General features: G+C 42.4%; 1 long non-coding RNA gene across 1 annotated transcript; it reads right to left on the reverse strand.

The window, feature by feature from the left end:
- Positions 1-1,420: 1,420 nt before the first annotated feature.
- On the reverse strand, positions 1,421-15,547 carry LOC133488301 (uncharacterized). Its single transcript, XR_009791608.1, has 3 exons — positions 15,462-15,547; positions 5,748-5,866; positions 1,421-2,886 (listed from the first exon to the last, which is right to left on the reverse strand). It is a non-coding gene; the product is annotated as an uncharacterized LOC133488301 (long non-coding RNA).
- Between the last annotated feature and the right edge of the window lie 1,110 nt (positions 15,548-16,657).

A 16,657-nucleotide genomic window follows, 5' to 3' on the forward strand; every position in this document is an offset into this window, starting at 1 on the left:
TGCCGGACATATATGGACAATCAACCATCCACACTCACATTCATACCTTCAGAGCAATTGAGTCTCTAATTACCCTAACATGCATGTTTTTGGAACGTGGGAAGAAGCCAGAGGAAAAAGAAAAAAACATGCAAGCATGGGGAGAAAATGCAAATCTTACTCCACAAAGATTCAAACCCAGAACATCAGAACTGTAGGGCAGATGTGCAAACTACTTGATCGCCATGCTGGCATCACCCTGGAAATTCATCTGGGCTTCAAACTACATCCAAATCGGTGGCCAACCAGACTTTGTGAACATTCAACCGTCAAGATTTCACTGTAACTCTATTTGTCAGCTAGTTGTTGGAGAGGTGCTGGTCTGCTCCCAAAGAACTATCAAGTTTCCCTCGAGCAAGGCACCAACTCAGCTCAGGGGCATAGAACCATTTTTGCTCGTCGTCACTTTAACATTTGTTGCCTGCATGTGTGTGGTTTGAATTTCCTTGTGGTATAATGCAGCAATTTGAGAAGTATAAAAAAATGTATGTTTCAGCAACACGGTGAATGGTTGTTAACAAGTCCGCCCTACAGTTCTCAGTTCAGGGTTTGAATCTGGGCTTATTTCTAGGCCTTGACAAATGACTAAACTCGTGAATATGGAGGAAGTGAACATCTATAAAAGTGTCGATTTTGCTGATCATCCAAATTAGGATTTTTGGACCTTGATGATGTAATACTTTTTATCTCTGGCAAAACATCCCAAAAGGTCGACTAGCTCTCCTCCTTGATCTCAAGTGTTTCGCATGGAAGCACGCAGGTACAACAAGTTCCCTTCCCGATTACTTATCAAGTACCTTTTCCTTTGAGAGGAATATTGCTTTTTTCTCGGTGTCAAAAGACAAGAACTTAATGCGCCGTATTGCTACTTAAAGCACACTTTGCTCTTTTCAAATGTCCCCATTGTGACCGGCGAGATGAAAGAAGCCTTTTCAACGTGTGGCTCAGCTTTCATGTCTTCCTTCATTAATGACAAACTCTTCTTTGATTGAGCTCAGGTCCGAGGCCAGTTTGGTCGGACAATCGGCCAATGGGCGACTTCAGCGGAACACAATGAGGAGCTAACAAAGATGTTGTCTCAAATCCCTCTCGAGATGTTGGGCCCCCGCATTTTACTGGCCAGAGAATTACAGTAAAGAGCCTAAAAGTGAGGATTTGTAATTCCTCTCTCATTGGACTCAGATCACGGCCAGTGGAAGATAAATCCACGACGAGCCTCTTTGAATACATCGCCGCTCATGGGAAATCGTTTGCCAGTCGCTTCAGGAGTCTTCCCCTTTCAAATATGATCATACCAATATCAGACAGATATACATCGATGGATTGAAGAATAAAGTGAGCATGGCATACAGTAAGTGTAAATGGTGATACACACACAACATTGAGGGGACGTATTTTTATTTCAAGATAATACAGCACATTTGCAAGTTGTTGTTTTTTTCTTACACATTGTTTCTTTGCGCAGCTTTCCCTGCTGCACAAATCGAAATAGACATTTTTTTCCCCACTCTTTTTATATTTTTACTGCCCCCTGATCGAGTTGCACATCAGTCTTCCATGTGTTTAAAACTTAATTTCCTCTTGTGTTTATTTCAAATATTTGTTTAAGTACATTTTTATCATCTTTCCAGACAATAAATGCTTTATAGGCTCAGTTAATTGCAGACCATGAAATTAAAACACCAACAAAAGTGATTATAAACGTATGACTGATTTTAAAAGGCCAAGGAAGAAAATTGAAAATGAAAAGGTGACTTTTCCATCCTGGTGATTTTTCCATCAGGAGGCGGCTTGGGCCAATAAGAGGTGAGCTTTTGTTCCCGTTATCACACATTGTTCATTTGTCTCCCGCCCGGAAAGCCGTGTTAAGATAACGGCATCCTATCATCAGATTGTCTTATCAAAATGAAGCGCGAGACAGGAGCTCAGTCGGTGTGAACAATCAAGTCAGTCTGGATGAAAAGGTTAATTGCTCCGTACTGGCGGTTCAAGTTTTGCTGTTAAAAAAAAATAAAAAAAAGTACTATTTATTAAGATTTGTTTGTGACGTGTCACTTTGCTGTGAATTCATACGCCAGCTTTGTGTGCAGTCGTACTCGAGTCGTGTGTAATTTTGTTCTGGTCATTTCAAGTGCATGAGCGTGCAAGCCCTTACACAGCGGTTGACACCGGGGTCAGTGGAATTGCCCCACTTGAACTAAAAGACATTTAGTTTGGTTTGGAAAGTGAAAACTCGAACACCGTTAATTTGTTTGCTCTTCCACTAGTCAAGACCGCCGCAAATGCCATCACCTCAAAGAAGCGGTCGGCCGTCCTCACTTTTATTTGTTTGTTTCTTTGGAGGGTGTGAGAAGTTGTGGTGGACATTGGACTTGTGGGGTGGGGGTGCAGGGACTCTCCATGAGGAAGGCTGTGCGGCCTGGCAAACAAGTTAGCCAGTGACAGGGAGATGGGGGGTGTTGGGGGAGTGGGGGGCGGGAGGGGTCGGTTCATTTAGCCAGGCATAGCTGCTCTTGTTTGTGGTTGTCCCTGACAGCGTCGCCAACGCCGCTCCAAAGCACCTGTGTTTGCTCACTAGCTTTCCCCAATCTGCTCGAAAAACGCTGCGAGCATGTCACATGGCGGCCAGATAGCCTCGGCACCATGGGAATACAAAAGCCGGGGCTTTTAGAACAGTTAATCATTAATGAAGGCCTCTCTTTTGTTCCCATTGAGCTCCGTGCTGACAGAGGCTTTGATATTACATATGGCAGACAGGTCGCATGCAGATCTGGCCAAGTACATCGCCTGTCAGGTCGCCGGAACCGCGGTGGTGACAGCGGGCGCGAAGGAGAGGCCAAAAGCCATCTGCGGATGACAGGAAGAACACGTCGGTTCATTTCCTTTGACATGGCATTCAATAATATTTTCCAGAGCACAGTTCTAACGTATTTGAGCCTAGAAATGGAGGGCCATTCTTCTCTCAAAACTATTTCACATGACAAAACATTGACAGGTGCAGGTGATGTCCACAGTTATTTACACCCGAGCCAAATGTTTCATTTTCATTTGGCGACTGGGAACTGACAAGTGGCAAAGGACTATGTTAATGAAAAGGAGTCGTCATTTTCAAATTCAATTCAAATATCGAATTTGCTCAATTGTCAGGAATATGAATCATTTTGAAAATCTAAAACCCAATGAAAATGAGTCATCATTGCTGGTGATATTTTTCGCCATTCTATACAATGCTGGCAATTTGTATCATCGAAGAGCATTCTTAGCACATATTATTTTACGTTAGATTATTACTTTTGATTGACTAAACATGTATTTTGAAGGACTATGACAATTTTTGCACTGAACTTTCTGTCGAAATGCAAAAATAGTCAAAGTAACAAATACGTTCGTATTAATATCACTTAACAAATTGCTTGCAGTATTTTGTCACCTTCTCGCGTGATTTCCTACTAAAAGACATGAAAATTCATTTTTGATCAAAGTTTGTCCAGGGTATAGGTCTACATAATTGTACGCTCAACAGTATATTGGGCTAACATAAACACAATATATTGTGCAGATATGTAACAGTATTCAAAAAGATCAAAAGTATTTGTCTTCGCCATTCAAAAATTCAAAGAGAAGCGAGCACAAACGAGACTAAAGCAGCTAAGGGAGATGAGAAGACAAAATAGTACATATAAAAAAAAAAAGTGTAAAAGAATTAGCAACAACAACAAAAAAATTCAAAAAAGTTTCAAGTCATGAATACACCACTGGCAATGACTGGCAGGAGGTAATAAACTGAGTCACGTCGTTTTACCAATTAATTAACATGCCCTAATCTCAGTTTGCTCTCAATTTTGTAGTGTCAGTGAGCCACAGACTAATTTCACGCTTGTCAAAGGGCGCACTGGAAAAGGTGGAGCCTCCCAAAAAAAATGTGTGGGGGGCATTAATTTACTTTTCAAAAAGCATGGGGCCAAATTCATCTCAAGGGGAGATTAGGTTTACACAACCACATTCTTATAAAGCTGCAATAAAAGGGTCAGAAACGCTCTTATCATCCTTTTACCTCCAAATTCCAATGGCTTTATTTATTGAAAGGTTTGTCTGGATCCCACCACGAATTCACCCCAGTGCTAAAAATACTGTAGGAAACGTCAACCAACTAGTGTTCGCGCACAGATTTTGTGGTAGAAACATGGCACAAGAGCAAAAAGAAGAAGAGGCCGCTAAAAAGCAGGATGCATGCTGTGCCTCAAGTCAATCATTAACGTTGGTTCGGTGATACCTGCACTCTCACACACCAAAGACAAATGGAGGGTTTGTTTCTCAGAATGAAGTACGTTTCGGACTTTTGGGCTTTGGCAAACAACCTGCCTACGCGCCTTTAATCATTGTGGCAGGTTTTCATGTCACTCACACAATTTCCAGCGAGTTTTGCACTATCAATCTTTTTTTTTTTTCAGCAATTTGATTTCTATGTTTAGGAAAACTCGACAGTACTGTGCCAAATCACCATTATATTTGTGGTTTGAATTCTGAATGTCATTCAGTGGACTGCAGCTCTCCGACAAGGCTCAACTGTTAACAAAGCATGGTGAAGCGTCATTGATGTTCCTGTTTGTTAATTAGCAGGCTTCTTCCTAAATGAATAAATACAGTTTTTGCAACTTCACCCAGACTCACTCACTCAAACTGAATGGTGTGTTCTTAGCACATGCACAGAAATCTGGAATGCATTTTTGTGGAATCCTGCTATTATTATTATTGCGTTATTTTTAAAATGACTTCTTAATGGGGGAAATGGGGAAGACTCAAAATTGTAGGTTTTTTTTTTTTTTTAGATTATTATTATTTAAGGGAATGGAAGAATGTTCTGAACTCCTTTTTCCATGCCATTGTCTTGTTGAGCAGACATAGGAGTTGTGCCATTGTGGATGTCTAAATACGTAGCGCAGCTTTTCATAGTTGACGTCATGCCGTTTTGTCTTTAGGGAACAAACGAAATGAAACTGAATCAACAGTTGGAGATGTCGTGCAGTCCCTTAATCAACAATGAATTTCATACCAGAATCTTAACAATCAGTTCATTGTTCATTAACACGAGTTTCAATGTGAAACCCCAGACTTGTTAAAAGGGTCAAAATTCCTAATTTGGATCATTCAACTTCCTCTTGCATACACCTGAATTTGATTAGCATCGCATTATCGCTATTCATGCATTATTCAATTCTGAAAAAGTCCTGGATTTGCAGCTTCCCAAATGGAACGGGCCTAAGCCTCAGCCCTCACTAAAGTGTTGTGGACGTGGTTTGGGGGATTCCATATTGAAATTGTTCTCTTCATTGTGAGAAAATCTCATATCCTCACGCGACCATAAATCTTGCGTCTGCTTACACGCAGTTCGACTCCACTGCAGAGTATTTATTTGCTGACCCTGCTCACCGACGATAAGGGCCACTACTGTGACCCAAACTGTAACTCTTGGTAACAAGCGCCCCGTGTTTCTAACAACACGTGCTCAGTGTGTGGCTCACAATGGGAACAAAATAGAGAACAAAACATAGGTGATAACAAATTCTGCCGTGAGCTATGAGGAAATAAATTAGGTCGAGGCGAGTCAAAGGATGGGCTTAACAAGTGTATGCGTCAAACAGCAGTTCCTGTTTCAGGAGGGGAAGGTACACGTGTGATGGATGGCTCTGCAAACATAGTTGACATACCTGGCCAATGCCATGGGCCGGTCACAAGCCGCGAGTGAGAGGAACATTGTGTGAGCCGTGCAGCTTCCCGCTCCCTCCTCTGCCGGGAGCCCGTGGGGATCACTTCAGTCAGCAGAGCCCTGTTTGACAGAGACACAGGCTCCGGATAAATTCCACCCGCCTATTTATGGGACGCGCACTTCTACGAGGACGCCTTCGATCCGTCCTCAGGGAGCCCGCGTCTCAAAACACTCAAATAGTGTGTGTGGGTGGGTGGGTGCAGCGATAAGCACTGGCCCTGGAATTATACTCCCAAATTCCCAAATCCTTAAACAGCGTTGTTCCATCTCATTTGCAGAGAATAGCTTTAAAACGCTCAATGAATTTCTATTTTATATTGTTGGCTATCTTTTATACATGAAGCTTTTATCTAAGGATTGAAGATGAAATGTATATCCAGGAGGCTGTTCCTTGCGCAGCCTATAGCGGGTGAGTGGTAAACCTTTATTGGGAACACCCAGGAATGTTTAGTTAGCTCGCCTGTCACATTCAAGCGTGTGTTTACAGGGTGTTGACATTCACACAAGCGGCCATGTCCGAATGAGCTGAAAGAATGGGAAATACAAATGATTGCACGACAAGTGGTTTGACGCAAAAACGATTGTGTTATTATCAGCAGCAGGAGGAGTCGAGCATCGTTGTATTTGGAGGAATTCATTGCACTTATTAAGCGCGGACGTTTGCAACAATATAACGCAGTTGTGTATCGTGTATTCAATTGTTTATTGATTCAATGTTTTCTTCTCTTTATTTTTGGCTTGATTAAATACGACTGGTAAATTACCTTTTACGGGCAGTTTTTCACCTATTTTCTAATGCATCCCCGTTTCAAAATGTAATTTGTCTTACGTTGTTGCATTTGTTTTACGGGATTACTTCAAATGTTAATTACTGTATTTTGGAGCCTAAAATATTCGATTGTTTCTCAATGGAGATTTTAATTAACAGTATATTGGGATGAATTGTTTGCCAAATACAGTTGTCTGTTGCACAACTTTTACTGCTACATTTAATTGAAAGGTTGTTACATAATTATATTATATTATATTATATAACAATATATTTACAAATACATCAGGTTGCATGTTTATTGTATTGGGAAATCAATTGTGTTATTATGCAGAAATGTTATTTTATTACACGTTTATTATGTTAGGAAATTAAATGTTAATTCACCACACAGAAACCTTGTGTCATTAAATCTTTATTATGTGAGAATATTATTATTCAATTACCCCAGAAATGTACTTCATTAATTCCCTCATTTGAAATATGACTTCACAGTTTGTATTTCTACTTCATCTACTGAATTGTATCTTTCAAATGACGAAATCAAACACATTTATATTTCATAATACAGTGTAATTTTATTTGATATTAGTATGATCATAAATATTCTATGTCTCAATATACATTTGTAAGATGTGGCAAAACGTTGATTTGATGTGATTTAGGATTTAGTTAAGCATTTCATAATATCAAAATCATGACGTAAAACCGAGCAACAAAGACAATAATGCGATGGTCCCCGTTCATTCAACAAAGCCAAAAGAACAAAAGAAAACTGCCAATATGACACAAATTCGATTCCAAATGTAAGATTTGTATCTTTAAACATGGGTAGAATTTGATGATATTGAAATATGGCTTTGAACTGAGGCAATATTAGTAGAGGGGGTCTTTTGCTGCAGCGCGCGTATGGCCTTGTGACCACCCACAGAGAGCCTGACAGAGCCCATGCTCGAGTGGGGTCACGTCGCGTCACCGTTTTGGTGCGCGTAATTGCAGGAGTGATGGAAGTTTGTCCCGTGAAACTGGAGTCCCGTGAAACTGGAGTTCGCGGCTCAGCTCTCGGCGAAGTCCAAAACCGAGTCCTCCCAACTCATAAATAAATGAGCTTTATTTCAGTGACGCTGACAGCTCCACCCCGCGAGGAGCCATTGAAGAACAATGTCATACCTGAGGTCTGACATGCTTGTGGTCGCCCCAAAACGGGGTCGCTCAAACGTTCACGTTGAAAATGTAATACTAGTTGAACTATTTCAAATGCTTTCTCATTTGATTACTTTTCGAATTTGGAATGAAAAGCATCACCGGGACCCTTACATGTTTCCTCCCCCCCCCAAAAAAAAAAATTGGGTTCGAACCATAGCTCATTATTTTGAAATGAACCCCACATTTGTTCTTTACACAAATAACAAAACATGATGAAATGTAAATATGTAATTAAAGAAAATGTGTTTGTTGGGTTTCGTATATGTGTGTACTGTAAAACATGTGGTAGACGTGATATCAACCCCGTGACCAAGTGGCCGATGTGCACAATTTGGACAATAATGCTCCATACAAAAGACCAAAATTATTTAAAAAAAATGAATCTGTTCAAAAGCAATCTTCTTGCATGTGTTCTCAGACAAATTAATAGATTGCTCTACAAGGTGGACATTTCCAAAGGCAGCTCTAATTTCATTAAAAAATGTTGTTGGTAATGTCATGGATTACAATGAAATACATTTTGATTTCATTTCTTTTTTTTTTTTGAATAAATTACATAATCTCTTACAGCTATTTAGATGCTCCCCAACACTGGTCAGAATGGTGAAAACCGCCAGTGAATCTCTTTTCTGTTTTTTCTTCACAACATCATATTGTGTAAAAATCATCCCCACTCTGACCACCCAGGGGGTCCCTGACACCACAACCTTTACAGAGGGGGATGGGCATGTGTGTGTGTGTTTGTATTTAGGCAAGTGTCTGCTCACATGCATGAATATGCTCCTTCGTCTTATGTGTATTGATCCTCCACTGACAGCCCACCACTCTCTCTTTTTGGATGTTGCTGTTTTGTTTTGTTTTTTTTGGTTTGTTTGTTATTTATTGTTATTGGTTGCTTGGTTTTAAAGAATCATTTACTATTGCTATTTCCCCCCCCCCCCCAAGCGGAGTTCCACCATTAGGAAAACCAGGCAGACAACATTACATGCACGGAGAGCGAATACACAAGCGGGAGAGACGTGGTCAATGTATATGCAAACACAAACCAACAGGACAAAACAAAAGAGCACAATATGGAATCCTTCTGACATCCAGTGGCGCGCTACCCTCGCTCTGTTTGCCAACTCTCTAACTTCGCTCGTATAATGAGTGCGTCTCTTAAGAGCCCTTGGAGCCTTTCTGCCTGTGGTTGTAAAAAATGACATCGTTGTCGGGACAAGGTACACTTTTGTTGTACTCTAACGATGCTGCGGTGTGAGTTTTGGGCTCACGCGAAGACCTCCTCTCTTGAATCGGTAGCGCGACTCGGTGCTTGACTTGTGCTACCTCCTCTAAGAAGAGAAGAGGGGTCAGACGTTATCCCCTCTTCTTCCCGCAGCCTCTCATGGCAAAGCGAGCCCCTAAATGAGAACACGCAAAAGGTGAAGCGAGATACGATAACCCGTCCAATTAGACAATGTCGACAGATAACGGAGCATACAGTATGCCGCTTAATGGGAATTGAAAGTATCGCGCAGCTGCTTTCTTATCTGGCCGAGTAAGAAGAAGCAGGCAACAAAGGGAGGCCTAAGACTAAGAGGCTTGATGCATGGGAAAGCCATGGGCCGGCCATTGTGGCTGCCCTTCTGCTAAGCAAATAGTCCAAACTGTTCATTCCCCATCTCCCATTCTCTCGCCGGTACATTGTTTGTGTCCTTGCATTTCATTCTGACTGGCGAAGATTGCTCTCAGGGCCAGTGAGCAAACAGTCCAGAAAAGAGCCGACTATCTCCTGCCGTTCCCAGGAGAACTAGCATTTTTATTTCAGCTCCAAGCTGTCAAAGGATTGGAGAGTTTATGTCAGGATCCTGAATTAATTGCTTTAAGCCTCGAGGCTGACGCCGGCGTTTTTACCACCAAATGTTCGGTAAAATGTTTCCTCGCAAATTATGCAGCCCCTCCCCCCGCAGCCGCTGCCCCCCACGTTTCGTAGTCGGCGGCCACGTGGTACTGGGTACATCCGGGAGAAGTTTGTGCAACACAAATGGCGTGTTTAGCGGTTGTGATGGGGGGCAATTCTGTGACTAGTGATGGGCCGTAGCGCGGCTGTCAAGATTGGGTGGAATGAACGCAAACAACAAACTTTTGTGCGTGCGTGTCTGTGTGTGCATTTGTGTGTGTGTGTGTGTGTGTTGCATCCCTCGCCACGACGCTAGGTGCACGAGCCAAGCTTGGCAAGGGAATGAGTAAGCTTACAGATGCCTCAATAAACCATAGCTGTTTAGACATTTGGTGGGGCAGGTTTTTAAGGCTCCAAACTGTCCTCGGAACTGCCAAACTGTCTTCAGGACCGTCTGTCGTTCTCAACTGCTGACTTAATAATGTATACATAGTATACAAAACATTGCGTCTGTAGAAAAAAATAGAAGTAACATACCTGAGCTGGTTTCCCCACAAAACATTGCACGTGACACCCACACAGTCGATTACATTTTGGAGCCCTCTGACATATTAGAATCAACGACAAGAATGTGAAATATGCAGCTGATATAAAACATCGTGATGTTGGCATAGCTACGTGTTGCCATTCTCTGTTGGCTCTTACGCGAAGAGGCCAAAACCAACAAAGGAGGAAGTGGCCCGGCGCTTCCAGCCCTCGGCGCCACGTCAATAACTGAACCTGAAACCGCCATCTGGAAATGGCTTTTCTTACCCAAATGCAGCGTCGGGAGGGGACCGATATATTTGCATGGCAAAAGCACCGCAATGATTTGAGCATACCGCTGCGACCTTTTGACACCAGCACCGATATGAAGTTGCTCCTGAAAGTCGTTCAGCGAAAGCTTTGCATATGAAGGAAACGTTCATGCAATGTTTGCATGCCTACGTAAACACAACTGTTTGACGTCCGCCGCTGGCAGGTCGGAGCGAGCCTGAACGCGCCGCTCATTTCACTGCAACCGCAAATACATCATTTGCAGGATGTGCACCTTTCATTGTCTTTCTGTCGGCCACTTCAAGATAAGGGTATCCAGGCTCCCGCCAATAAATCTGGCAGTTGACTCCATAATCTGAGAGGATATTAAGTGACAAACACAGCGATGTTTCTGTCAGCGTCAAGCAGGCGAGGGTTAATAGTGTGTATCAGGGGACTACTCTGCAGTGGGGAGAACATACAGGCCTCATCCTTCCTCATAATCTGCTCAACAGCCCTGTGAACAGCGCTCGGCTTTCCTCGAGCCTTCAACTGAGCATCCGCCTTTCCATTACAAATAACGCGGCCATTTATACGGGATTAAATCGGGGATTAATTTGATTCGGGTTCGGGTATGGGAATTCATTAGTGAGCTGACAGTGGCGCTATACATGCCGGGAATTTAATTTGAGTCCCCCGAGGAAAGCGCTATGAGACGGAGGTCTGAAAGACAAGGAGGGGGCGGGCAATGCTCCCCACTTTGGATTTGCACGCTTGTAAAGTGGTACTTTATTGCTGCTGATTCGTGGTTATTAAATTGACCTAGAAGTGGCCGTGTTTTGAGAAGGGACTATATGTTCACATTTGGCCTTGACGGTGCACAGATTAGTATAGATTCTGACAGCGACATAATGCTGGGCTTCGACACAAATTTGGCATCAAAATGAGCACATGACTTGAATGTCATTGATTGTCATGAATGTTGAAACGACGTACCACCTCCGCTCCTGACAAGCTGTGCGGTATGGAGTAAAGGCATCGAATTCAAGTCAGGCCCAGATTACACAATCCCCCTCCTGCACAACATCAATCTGCTATTCACTAAATTGGACAAGTCCCATTGTAAAATAGCCTATCACAGCGCACGTCTGCAGAGGAGAACATATGCAGGACAAAATATTCCGTAGTTTGTTATTCTGAGGACGGCACAGGGGGCACACGGGCTTGTTTGTCTTCACTGGAAGAGGAGATTGGATTGGGGGTTTAAATGAATCGCTGGCGCGCCACGTTTATAGGTTTCATTAACTTTTAATGAGTTGTGTGTCCTTCGTCGTGATTGGCTGGCAAAGCTCTGCCTTGACTTCCTGGAATTGCAGCTGAGGGGGACGTGTAGAGATTTTGCAGCGCATTTAGGGGCCATCTTATGGCAATGTGATGCGTGGTAGCATTTCCAAAAGCCCCAAATATCCATCGGTATAGCTTGAGGAGAATAAAGAAACCTTGGCAAGCCAGGCAGGTGTCCTTTTAGCACAGCCTACTGACAGAATTTCATGTCAGCTTTGTCCACAAGGTCTGATCTCAAAGGGAGACATGAGATCTTCTGGGAAATGCCTGTAGAAACTGTAGAAAAAAAACAACAACAACAACAAAACTGCAAGAAGTGTGTGCACCTTCTCCTAGTGTGCCTCAAGTTCAACCATCCATTCTCTGTCCGGGCTCATCCTTTGCGCCGGGTTGATGTACTGAGTTGTTCCATGTTTTTGAAAGGCGACAGACACGATTTGCATGTCGCAATATTTCACAAGGACAAACATTGACCATCCATCCACTTCCAGGCATATAAAGGCAGCAGGGCAGAGTAAGGCGCCCCATCCTGGCCTCAATAGATCGCCTGTAGGTCACTGTGTGCATGTCCCACCAGCTGCTACCTCGCCCAGTACTCAATGGCCATTGTTCATGGACCTCTCTCTCTCTCTCTCTCTCTCTCTCTCTCTCTCTTGCACTCTTTCTCTCACTCTTTCCGTCTGTCTGTCTCATTCTCTCTCTCTCGCTCTCTCTCTTGCCGTCACCGCGACATGAAGGAGTCCCACAGTGGAATGTCACACAGTCCTGTCAGAAGAGATGCGGACACATCACAGTCTGCAGCCGCATTCTCACCCTGTCTATCCTGCTCTCTCTCTCTTGCTCGCTCGCTTGCTTTCTGTCTCTCTCTCTCTCTCTCTCTCTCTCTCCCTTTTACAATCTGTCTGCCCTTCAAACACACACACAAACACACACATCCATCCAAACACATCCTCAGGATGACCCTTCATTCGTCTGGATGTTCAAAATAAATGCCACACCTGTCGATTTTGTTGAATTTCAAAGTCCCCCCAATCAGGCTTTACCTTTAGGGATGACATGAGGAATTCAACTGATTGAACTGACTTGAACCCAATTCGGATGGACAAATACGTGTCTTGTTGGAAGCTGTGTTTTATACTGGAGTAAGGGCAAACAGGGGGAAATCGTTATAATCATTATTTTTCATTATTATTATTATTGACTGTATTATTTCATAAAAACCCCAAATTATTTATTTAGAATATATGCTCATTTTTCTACATGAGATAGTTTGAAATTTGCCAAAAGTGTAATTAAAATGAGAGTATGTATTGTGTTAAATGTCCTTAATATTAATAACTACAAAATATAAAACAATTGAAGCGTGTTTTTAATTGAATTAGTCAAAGAAAGAGTTTTGCTTAGTTTCCAAATGTGGCTGGTTTGGCTGGAAATTGTTTCGTAATCCTGGCATAAATGTGTTCAGCACAAATTTGTGTTGCAGCAAATAATGTTTGCATTTGAATTCGTCATAAGACTTATTCATTTTTGTTTTAAATAATACACAGTTTGGTTTCAAGGGTGTTCCCCAAATGAAGAAAAGAAATATTTCGTTTGTTTTGTCATCAGAGTCATCATTGAAGAGAAGATTTCAAAACGTTCGATGATATTTCTGTTTTGGTTGGTGACAATAATGAAATGTTTGCAAATCACACACGTTTCCCCGCAGCAAAGCAGCGTGCTAATAACGAAGTAATGCATTCCCGGTTTAGTGCAGGCTTAATGCATCTGGACTGCGACAGGCCGCCTGCTGGGTGGCTTGGAGTTTTGACTTTGCGGCGTCTTTAATATAGTGAGGGACGACAGTTTGCTTTGCTAAGATATAGGATTAGGAGTATTTCTTCTGAAAGAGGAGTTAAGTTGGCCTCGTCGGTCCCTCCCCTCCAAAAGCCTGAGACAGAATTACAGCTTGTTGGACCGGTGTCCCGCTGTTGCCATGGAGACAGATCTACTTGGGTGTTCCAATCGGCGGGCTGCGGCTCTTTTGAGACGAAAGGTATGATATGAAATATCAGGCGTTTATCCGCCTGAGATAGCCCATTCATATACGCGCATTAAGATGGACTTGGGACTAAAATCCCAGTTGTACGAATCACTTCTTCATCCCACATCGGACCGCTGCTGCACCTTTTCCATTTTCTCGTTACAATCCCTCCAAAAATGATGCCCTGTGATTTTCTGCCGTTGCACCACTCAGTTAACACCCATGGGTGGGTGCGTAAAAGGCTTACAATGTACTGAGTCATTCACAGAAGTCGCTCGAGCATTGAAATGCATTGCTGTAGGGAGAATGTCTCACTTTAGAGGTTCGTAGCATGCAATGACCAGGAGGATGCTGGCAGCCGAAGCCATCATGTTAGTCTGTAAAGACACGCGGCAAGGTAATCATTCATGTTTTTCCTCCCCCCCCCCGTCAATAAAAGCCTGACATGACATTCTGCATTATTTAGCTGTGAGGTCTCATATAAGGCCTTCATCGAGAAACATGCAAATGCATGGGAAGCGCAGCTAAATCAGGTTAGCGGAGTAAAGGGATCAACAGGCTGGATCAGGCTTTATTTAGTTGCTATAACAACCCGTTTCTGGGATGGGATCCTGGGAGACTGCATGCGCCATATATATATATATATATATATATATATATATATATATATATGCACTTCACTACAAATTGGGGTTGTTACCTTTGAACCATCCAACTTCCAAAAGGCCATTTCCATCTCCTGCGCATCCTCGTCGGCAATATACTACATGAGATGTATTCTTTGGGAAACTTTACAGCACAAGCATTATGATTAGGATTAGGATTAGGATTGCCGATGAGTATGATTATGATTATGAGTGTGATAATGATTAGGATTAATGATGATTTTGATGACAATGATGATTATTATTGTTATTATTATTATTATTATTACAATTTCAGTATTATTATTATTACAATAGCAGTCTTATTATTATTACAATAGCAGTCTTATTATTATTACAATAACATTGTTATTATTATTATTATTATTATTATTATGCACTGTGTTATTTTTATTTAGAAAATATTTGTGACATTTATAAAAATCTTAAACTATAGTCACACAATTTTGAGTATCTATAGGAAAAGAAGAAGAAGAATGACAACATATTGAAGCAAATAATGTGTAATTTTCAGCAAGTCTGGAGCAACAAACATGTCAATCATTCACACATAGCGAAATATATCCAATCATGCTCAAATGGACTCAGACCGGTAAACATAGTCAGAGTATTTTTGAAATGTTAGAAAATATCATAAGAAATACGAATACGAATTCTGAAATACGAAAACGAGTGCGCATTTCCCAACTACTCCTCCTTAAAACTCATTGTACGGATCAGATTAGTCGTTAGTTACTGATGATTTTTTTTTTTTCCACCAATGAGACGCAATCGTAAGTACAACAAGCTGCAAATCCTGTCAGCTTTGCGCCGCTCTGTTCCTCAAATCCAACACGTCTGCTTTGCAGAGCATTGACGGCATCACCCACCGCTTCAAGCAGCACCCAAGGGCGCCTATTACCCCTCAGCGTCTTCGAGTACACAACATATACAAGTTCTTCCAGCAGCTTTAGACAATTTAAAAGAGTCCGTACCTGTGTCAAACGGCCGCTGGGTGCAGTTGAACCACACATGATGCAGGAGCCCATTGTAGAAGCTTTGCCTTGTGCCTTCTGCAAAGGGCTCCAGACATCGCGGCATTTATTTGAGCTCAAACTCAGTCACTGTTGACTTTAGCACAAAGCAAAGATTTCACTGCCCCGCTAGTTAAAAAAAAAAAAAAAAAATGATTATTTTACAGAGATATCGATCAGTGTGCTATAAAAAAAAAAAAAGCCGCTTAGCGTGATATGTCTAAAACGAATAGTGCCAAATTTAATGTCTGTGTAAATTTACAGAGCTGCGGCGTCCTATTCAGAGTTTACACTGAGCGCAATTTGGTTGGCGTATGTGTGTACTCTTCCTATATGGCATCGCCTCCACTCCATTGTTTACTGCCTTTGTTTATTCGCAGATCACTCTGTTTAAAGTGAGATGCGTAAAGTGGGGTCTGGAGAATAAAAGCACACTTTGAGGCCCTGCGTGCAGGTGCTGAGGGGCTATCGTGTTGCATTGGCATAAAGGCGCACCGGGGGGGTGGGGGCTTCAGGAGCCCGAAATCTCTCCGTTTGGAGCACAAATGTCTCCTCGAGTCATTCGGTCTTGGATTTGAGCTCAGAGGAGGAGATTTTGGGGCGGTGAATCCATGTGGATGCCAACTGACCTCTATCTTATCTAACAGGATGCCTACTTTGAGAGAGGGGAGACAATGGAGGCCCAGATTGTCGGCAGAGAAGTCAGGGCATCACATTCAAGCGGCTCTGTCCCACAATCAGGACCCCCCCCTATTCTCCGACGCCACGGGAGCTCGTTTTAGGCCACAAAGGACACTTCATCTTGGCCGTTTCTCGGAACTTTACGGTTCGATCGATCGTCGTGTGCTGTGCGTGCAGGCCGCCAGCTGATGAGCGGCGATTCCCTATTAAAGTGGTGTGTCTGCATACATAAGATACACAGATGGGGAATAAAGCTAATGATGCTCCGTTCTTCCAAGTAAATGTGCTCAAGTCATATTTTGAGATCTTCATTCATTATATGAGTTACTACCATCAAATATATGACTTCATTAACACAAATGTGAAATCCATGCACTGTTACAAAAGCAGAATTTGGGATATTTTTGTATTGGCTAGCCTTACATGGTGCAGGCGCACCAGTGAGTGCTCATTCTCTTTTGGCCTCTTTCTGATAT

This window comes from Phyllopteryx taeniolatus, chromosome 13 (genome assembly GCF_024500385.1).
Source record: "Phyllopteryx taeniolatus isolate TA_2022b chromosome 13, UOR_Ptae_1.2, whole genome shotgun sequence".
NCBI classification, from domain to species: Eukaryota; Metazoa; Chordata; class Actinopteri; order Syngnathiformes; family Syngnathidae; genus Phyllopteryx; species Phyllopteryx taeniolatus.